Below are 8,858 nucleotides of genomic sequence, written 5' to 3' on the forward strand. Positions count from 1 at the left end.
GTGATGGGTTGACCCTGGCTGGACGCCAGGTGCCCACCAAAGCCGTTCTATCACTCCCCCATCCTCAGCTGGACGGGGGAGAGAAATATATAACAAAAACTTGCGGGTCGAGATAAGGACAGGAGAGATCATTCACTAATTACCATCACGGGCAAAACAGACTCAGCTTAGGGAAAATTAGCTCAATTTATTACAAATCAGCCAGAGTAAGGTAATGAGAAATAAAACGAAATCTCAGAACACCTTCCCACCACCCCTCCCTTCTTCCCGGGCACAACTTCACTCCCGGATTTCTCCACCAAGCCCCCCCAGCGGCACAAGGGGGACAGGGATGGGGTTTACGGTCATCACACGTTATTTTCTGCCGCTTCACCTCCTCAGGGTGAGGGCTGATCACACTATTCCCCCGCTCCAGCGTGGGGTCCCACCCACGGGGTCAGTTCTCCACGAACTTCTCCAACATGGGCCATTCCCACGGGCTGCAGCTCTTCACGAACTGCTCCAGCATGGGTCCTTTCCACGGTGTGCAGTCCTTCAGGAGCACACTGCTCCAGTGCAGGTCCCCCACGGGGTCACAAGTCCTGCCAGAAAACCTGCTCCACGGGCTCCTCTCTCCACAGATCCGCAGGTCCTGCCAGGAGCCTGCTCCAGCGCGGGGTTCCCACGGGGTCACAGCCTCCTTCGGGAACCCACCTGCTCCGGCGTGGGGTCCTCCACGGGCTGCAGGTGGAGATCTGCTCCACTGTGGACCTCCCTGGACTGCAGGGGGACAGCCTGCCTCACCAGGGTCTTCACCACGGGCTGCAGGGGAATCTTCGCTCCGGCACCTGGAGCATCTCCTCCCCCTCCTTCTTCACTGACCTTGGTGTCCGCAGGCTTGTTTCTCTTACATGTTCTCACTCCTCTCTCCGGCGGCTGTTTCCCACTCTCCCAACTTTTTTTCCTTCTTAAAAATGTTATCACAGAGGCGTTACCACTATCACTGATTGGCTCGGCCTTGGCCGGCGGCGGGTCCGTCTCAGAGCCGACTGGTATGGGCTCGCTCTCTCTCGAACACAGGGGAAGCTTCCAGCAGCTTCTTACAGAAGCCACCCCTGTAACCCCCCAGCTACCAAAACCTTGCCACATAAAACCAATACACAAGGTAAACTGATGATGCTTCCTTCTGATGCCTTTTATGGTGCTAGTAATTTTTAACATGGGGGATGTTCCTGACTCCATGATTTCTCTTTAGTAAGTCCTAAGCTATACTTCTCCTATCCCTTCTCGAGTCCCTGAAAAGGAGTTCTGTGGATTTACAAGTTGTTGCATGAAGACCTGTCTCCTTTTATTCTGAACCTGGTTCCAACCAATTTAAATTGATGCCCTCCATTCTTTTGTTCAGGAAGATGCTAAAGTGCTGGTCCTCGCCACCCTTTCCTGGGCAATGGAGATACTGTAGACCTCTATCATATCCCACCCTAGTCATTGCTCTTTGAGACTGCAGTGTCCCAGTTTCTTCAGTTACCCCAAACCTTTTGTAATCTTTGCCCTTCTTTGAAACTTTTCCATTTGTATGGATCGCTTCTGAGCTGTGAGGACTGGGAATATGAGGACCAGAACAGCATCCAGCATTCAAAATGTGGACCAGCTTCCAGGAGAAAGCCTTCTGAAGGTAGCAGTTTGCTCCTAATCTTAAGAGCAATATTCAGTAGTTCAAAAACAGCTTCCAGGCTGCCAGTGGAAGATACTGGCAGGCTGGTGGGAGGAGCAGGGAGGAGACATGCTGCCAGACCTCCCAGGTGACAAGGAGACCTTTTGTAGGAACCCAAAAGGGGAAGTTCAAGAGGTTGCTGCAACTTGGGAAATCAGCATTACTCAGAGCAAACGTGAGAGAGAAAGAAGCTACCCTGCTGAGATTTGGTGGATGGTAGAGAGCTGTTAACAATCCTTCTATTTCTAGCCTTTATTTGAAAAGCTTACATAATTTTCTAAGAATAGAGAGAAAGAAAGCAACCCTGGCTTTTGTACTTAACAGACTTTTTGGTGTTTGGGAAATTCCCTTCTAAAGCTGTGGCCAATGCAGGGCTGTGGCACCATCAGAAAAATGAGTTGGGGGAGTGAGATAGCAGGACTCAAAGGGACGATGTGTGCTTGTGAGCATATGGTGGGGATAAAAGGGCCTTACGGGAAAGGATGTTGTTTCTGGGTGTGTGATGGGAAAGAGCAGAGACCCAAGGGCAGAGGTGGGGAGGGTAGTTTATCAGTCTTCCTGGAAGAGATTAGCAAGTTGATGGATGGAAGAAAGAAAGTGAGCAGGAGAATGGGAGTGTTTGGGGAGTGACTAGGACAGACTGAGAGGGCAGCTGGCACTTGAGGCATGGGATTCAGTTTCCCTGTTTCTGGGCAGCAGCAGGGAGGGAGAAGGCAGCGTAGTGGCAGCAGAGGAGGTCAGGCTGCTCATGGGATTTCCTCCAGACACGTCATCTTCCTCCTTTTCTGCTCTTATGCTCTCATTTCCTCCCTTCTAGAGAAAACTTTGGACATAGGTCTGTGAACATGTGCAATATTGCTAATGAGGCTGGTAGTATTCCCTGGTGCTTGTTGGAACATACACTGTGGGTCTGAGCCCTGCCTGGGTGTTGTGGTATAATCCCCAAAACTCCTTTTGTAAGCCAGGAGTGTGGACACTGGAGGATTTTTTCAGGACCTCAGTTCTCTGATACTTAAAACTATCTTCTCAGTTGCTGCCTGTGATTTATGGCCAATCTAGAAATACTTATTCTTGTACCACAGTGTTGTTTATCATGATGAAGTCTCTTTAGTAGCTCCTGACGGCTTGAGTAACATCTCCACTAAAGTTTGTTCTGCTAAACCGGACAAGGGCTAGGTTTCTGCTCGTAAGCAGTGCTCTCCATTTCCAGTCATCCTTGTGTAGTTCCTTTGCATCTGCTCTAATGTGCAGCCTTTCTAGCATCACTTTTCCCTAGCTTTAAGAAGAACTTCTCATTATCAGTCCCTGCCTTCACGGACTTCTCATATTTCTCAGCCCACCTCATAGTCCTTTCACTAATGTCAGCCTCCTCCACTTTCACCAGGAGTTCCCATCTGACACTGTATGCAGTGGGTTTTTTTGAGTCCACGTAGATTTGAGCTGCCAGATTTGTCCCTAGAATTAGGTTTGCCCAGCCATAACCTGTGGTGAAATTCAACTGGCTGCCAAATGACACTGAATGCCTCTTTAGTATCATGCATTTAGTCCTGCAAGTGGTCACTGCTCCCAAGTCATCTCAGAAGTAATGGAGCCAGCTTAGAGAAATGTACACCTTTGACAGGTTGGAGCTGGGAAATCATTTATCAGAGCCAGGGCCACGGTTGGTCTTTCTAGCTTTGCCAAACCCACATTGCCTTTTGTCTCACTTCCCATCCTTCCTTTTATTATTCTTTCCTTCAAGACTTCTTCTATAGCCTTGCATGCTGTTCAGGTCAGCCTAACAAGTTGGAAGTCACTTGGATATGTTATATTTTGCACATTATTCTCCAGTCAAATAACCACCATCTTCACAGATGAATAGACTCTTGGTGCCAAGCCTTCACTTCCACGCTTTGGTGTTATCAGAAGTGTAGTGTGGAAGTGATCCTTCCCTGGGGATCAGAGGATTTTTAGCCCTCTGAACTTAAGTGACTGTAGTGCAGTATTTTCTGTTTCCTCGTTTTCTTTTTAAGGCCATTTCTTTCTCTATGGGCAGTCCCTCTCAGGCCAAGTTCTTCTGTGTGATTTTTTTCATCTGCCTGTCCTTCTTTCTGTAAAAGAGCATATGACAGAAGGGACCCTAGGGTCCCTTTGAAGCCTGTCCCTCAGTCACCCATGACCACAAAACAGGCTTTAGACTCAGCAGAGTCCCCAGGAACATCTACTCCACTCCCCCTCAGACAAGAATGCCAAGGAAATCTCCAGCATCCTACCAGCAACCTCAAAATCTGAAGGAACCATGAGGAGCTACGAGGAGAGAGCAAGCTGCAACCATAGCACTGCAACTACCTTAGGAAATTCCTCACTCTTAAACATGTCCAAGTCAAATAAAAGCAGAAGAGCAGGCAGGTGAACTGTGCCTCTCTAATCTCAGACCTCAGTGACATCTGTCAGTCTGACCAGGGGGCCTCCATACCCACAATCCTGCTTAATACTGAGCAAAAGCAAGATTGTGAGATGCTTGAGCTCATTTCTTAGCATCTTTTGTGCATTGCAAAATACACTGAAAATTAGAGCAGTTACACATTGGGAAAGAAAAGCAATAGTTTCTGGCAGACTACAGGTGACAAGCAGAAGTCTGGAAGTGTAGCGTTAGTTATTTCAGTACAATATAATACTGTGTGATAAATAATGTAAACATATTGGAAGTTCAAGGAATATCAGTTAAGATTCACAATACTTGGAGACTAAAGCTTTTATTTGGAGATACTCATCTCACCCTCGAGCACTCAGGATGATGGCAAGCCTGCAGTGCTCATCACAAACTGTGTCAAAGACTTTTTCCAGCTCAGTAATGATTTTATTTTGAGACCAAAGCACTAGCTTCAAGTTCTGCCCTGACAAAGTACGTAGCACTCTGTGCTCTCTATCTATGTGCCTCAAATAAACTTTTTATTTTCTCTGTTCTCTTGGCAAGATTAACTCATATGAACTTTAACAAGTTCTTCCTTAACTTTACTTGATTTTTAATACACATGGGGATTTTTGTCGTTTCAGAAATTAAAACCCCTTTACTTATCCCTGCATTTAAACTGCAAATAACTATTCACTGGACAACAGTGCTTTTATGAGTTGCTCTTTTTAGCATTGTAACTGTTTATTAAAGCAAATCCAGCATAACATTTCCTTTTATCATCTTTGACTATGTGCTGACAAAACCTGTCAGCCTGTCAGTTGTCACCTCTGGTAGTGCCATTATTAATAGAAGCTATCCACTAATTGCTGAGATGCTAGTCTCCTGTAATGGCAACTGTCAGCCAAAAAGATTTCAATCTATTGGCTATAATTCAGATAATGCGAGAATATCAACCCTGTGAACAAACCTATGGGGAGGTACATTTGAGTTATGTGAATTCTGCAAACAAAGAAGCACTCACAGTTCCTGCTGGGCATCTCTTTTCTCCCCCACAGCCCCCATCTTGAGATGCTCTTTCCTGAGACTGCCTCTTGTTACCCACTGGTGTTTGGCAAACAGAAGAACATAAGCTTTGTCTGTCAGCATCTTCAGCAGCAGAAAATGTAATTTACTGTGATTTACCTCCTTCCCAATCATAGCTAGAGATGCAGAGAGGTGTATCACTTTGGCAGCTGCGAGAGGTGATGAAGTCAAAAAGCCTCCTTTAATTTAAGTTGCCTCTAAACATGGTCAGTTTATCCTTCTCTTGAGCACAGCAGCTTGTCAGGCTGCAGATCCTTATTTGGAATTATTTTTGTGCGCCTGGAGTCAAGCCTAGGTCAGGTCATCTGTTTCATCAAAGGAGGAAGTTTCTGAGGATGACCATCACAGATGCAATAAACCCACACAATAGCAACCAAGGTTTTCTCTCAAAGCTTGGCAGAAGCAATAGCTTATTCCCTTGGTGGGGGGAGGGGGGGTGCAGGGAGGCGGGGGGGAAGTTTGAAGACACAAATACCTTCTGTGTTTCAGGGAAGTTTCTTGTTCAGTTTTGAAATATTTTTCAACAAAAACCACCCACCCTCTCACAGATATCCTCAACCCCCACATGCTGCGTATGTGAAGTCTTTGGGGCATTTTCCTCCTTGCCCCTCTTGTCCCCATTGGAAGTATCCAAACAGCCATCAGCAGAAGTTGGAGACCATGGTCAGTGCTGGATGTGAAGCTACTGTATTACAGCTGATTTCTCCAAATGACCCTTTATTTAATCTGATAACCCTGCATGAGCCATCCCTGCATGTTTGTCTGCAGGAAGAGCTTGTAGTCCAGTCTAGACATAGGAACCAGAAAAAACAACTGGAGAATACCTGGTTCTTTCAGCTGGAGTCCAGATTAACTAGACTTCTGCCATTACTCCCTGAATGAAGGAGGTACAAAGGCTTCAGTCACTTGGCAAGTGCTGCATGCTTTCAAATCCATTATCTGAAAGTGACAAGTTGCAAAGGAACTGAAAACAAAACCTCTGCTGGATGAAATTTTGCTTCACAGATTTGTAGGCCAGTGACATTTTTTTTTCTTTGGGAGCACTCTTGAAATAGGAGAAAAATGAGGATGACAACCCCAGGATGACAAGCCAAACCTTCCACTGGGCAACTCACAAGCTCACGCGTTAAACCCGTTTTCGATGTTTATGTGCCAGCAGCAGCAAGGATTTCCATGGTTGTAAGTCAGCAGGTACAAGCCATGGTTCCCAGCAGTCGCTTGATAATTGGCATGATGGCACTCAGTGACCGCACCCTCCCCCCCAGTCTGTTTTGGACCCTTTCACAATAAAAAAACACCTCTCTAAGCAATATACAACCCTTAAACTTCATAGAGGTAGTGATGCCAGCAAATGCTTTTCTCGACTAAAAATAACAGTAAACAAAATGGAGGCTGATACATTTTGCATGGGAAGTCTTTTTCTCTGTCTTTGACAAGTCATTTAATGGCTTTCTCTTGTATTTCCTAACTTCACATTTTTTGCCCAGACTGCCAAGGTGAGTTGTGCCTCTGTCTATGTTCAATCTTTTGTTTTTGACATTAAGAAAATCTGCAGGATTCACGTGTGCCACCTGGAGTAACCATAGCAATTAGGCATTTTACTGAAATTTGAAAACTGTTAGCTAATGTCCACAAGGTTTGAACCAAATGGAAACAGAGGAGGGGGACAAGAAGGGAACATGGCTTGAGGATATCCCACTTGTAATTTTCTCTGCACAGTGCAGGATGATGAGATGGGAGATAAAGAAACATGTTTTGCTTCGCGACATTGATACTCTTCGGTCTCCAGTGTCCGTCTGGTGCCATCCCCAAACCAGTAATAGCTCGCCCTTGGTAATAGCTCATGTCTCTTCTGCAGAGCACTGTTCTTGCAACATAATGAGCATCAGTAAACCTACAGCTAATGCTGTAGCCAATTTTGTGCATGCTGTGGGTTTCATCTGAGTCATGCAATGTGGTTTTAAAAGATTGACAGAAAAGCGTGACTTGGCAGAAAGCATTGCTAGCATGAGTATTAACAGCAACCCTCTCAAGTAATTAAAAGCCATCAACTTCTGTGACAGAAGAGCCCACCAGTTCTCTCATAGTTTGCCACCCTACCATCTGCCCCATTCACTACAGACTATTATGGCCTTTTCCTATACTCCACCAAAGCAATGATGACTGCGGTATGTGTAACATCCATAGAATTAGAGCCAGGGAAGGACCAGTAGGTCATTTCACCTAATCTACTGCATTGTCCAGGCCACAGTGCATCACCCAGTTAGCATTGAGCTCAGTGGCTTTGGATGTCTCTGTCACCTCTCCCAGAAAGATACTCTTCATCTCGCTGCTAAAACGTTGAGAAGTGGAGATCAGCTGCTGCTGGTGTTTTGCTCTATTCATTAATGGTTTGGAAGTGTTTAGCTTCCTAATGCTTGTTTCTTTGGTTTGAGGCTTCCAGCCACCAGTTCTTACTTTATTAAACACTTGTGACAGGAGGTCAGGTGTTCAGAGCAAGAGACGATGAGAGGTTCGACTGGGGTTGTCTAGCTGCAGGTTTTACCAGAAAAGCATTAGTTGCCGAAATGAACTCACATGGACCCAATCAGCTTGGAATTAAGTCTGGAACAAAGAAGGAAGGAATGCCAGATAACAAACCATTGCCAGGTCTTATGCTTCGGTACTTCAGAAGTCTCCTGGAAGGATCAGGTGGTATTCCTCTGCTCTCCATCCCACTGAAAAGCTAGTTAGGAATAAGCTAAAACTAAATATATGTTCCCTTCTCCCACCTTTGTCATGTAGAACCAGAGATTGTTCTAGTCCCTCCTCCATGGGTTATGGGTTGCACAAAGCTTTCCTGTTCTTAAATGTCTGGTTGGTACATCTTGCTCAAATGCTCAAGGTCATGCAGGTTAATGCATTTGGGATCAAGCAGGAGTATCCTTTCAGGTCATGCTGACTTGTGCTGCAGAGGGTTTCCACCTAGCTCTTCTTCGCAGCTTCAAATAACTTTCCAAGCTCCGTTGTCATCTCTGTCCCAAGTGAAGATTTTTCAATGAAAGAGCCTTGCCTCCTGGAGGCTTCTTAATTAGTCCTGTTACGTGCTTGTGGTAAACAGCAGGTCAGCCCTCTGAGGACTAAGATATTTTTGTCATGTAGTGGTTTGCGTTCTTACCACCTTCTCTTCTACATCTAGTCAGTTCCTCAGAGCATCTGACCTGACTATATAGTTCTGTAGAATAGGAATCCTAGGCAGAAATGGTGCTTTTCCCCTATTAAAAACAAGCCCTCTGAATCTTCAGGGATTTCTTCCTGTGTGACTAACATTGCAAATAATGAAGAAAACAGAATATTTAGTTCTAGCACAATCGAGAAAAGAACAGAGTTTATCTTTGTAGCAGAAACAATGCTGGAAGACTTGTGTTGCTTTTGGTTAGATTTCTTAACCAGACTACACAGGTCTCTGGAGGCCTTTACGGCTCTGTAGCCCCCTCATGTTTGTCATTTACATGGAGTGGGTGTTTTGCAACTATGTAATGGACCATTCTGCAGAACTATAAACACTGTAAATACTGACATGGGGTATTTGGTGAGGATAAAATAATTTTCTTGTCAAATGGTGTGAAAGCAAACCTCCTTTTGTCTACAGCACAGCAGCACAAGCAGATTTCCCACATACCTGCTACACCAGTGTGCCTGAATCCT

This window comes from Buteo buteo, chromosome Z (genome assembly GCF_964188355.1).
Source record: "Buteo buteo chromosome Z, bButBut1.hap1.1, whole genome shotgun sequence".
Taxonomy (NCBI): Eukaryota; Metazoa; Chordata; class Aves; order Accipitriformes; family Accipitridae; genus Buteo; species Buteo buteo.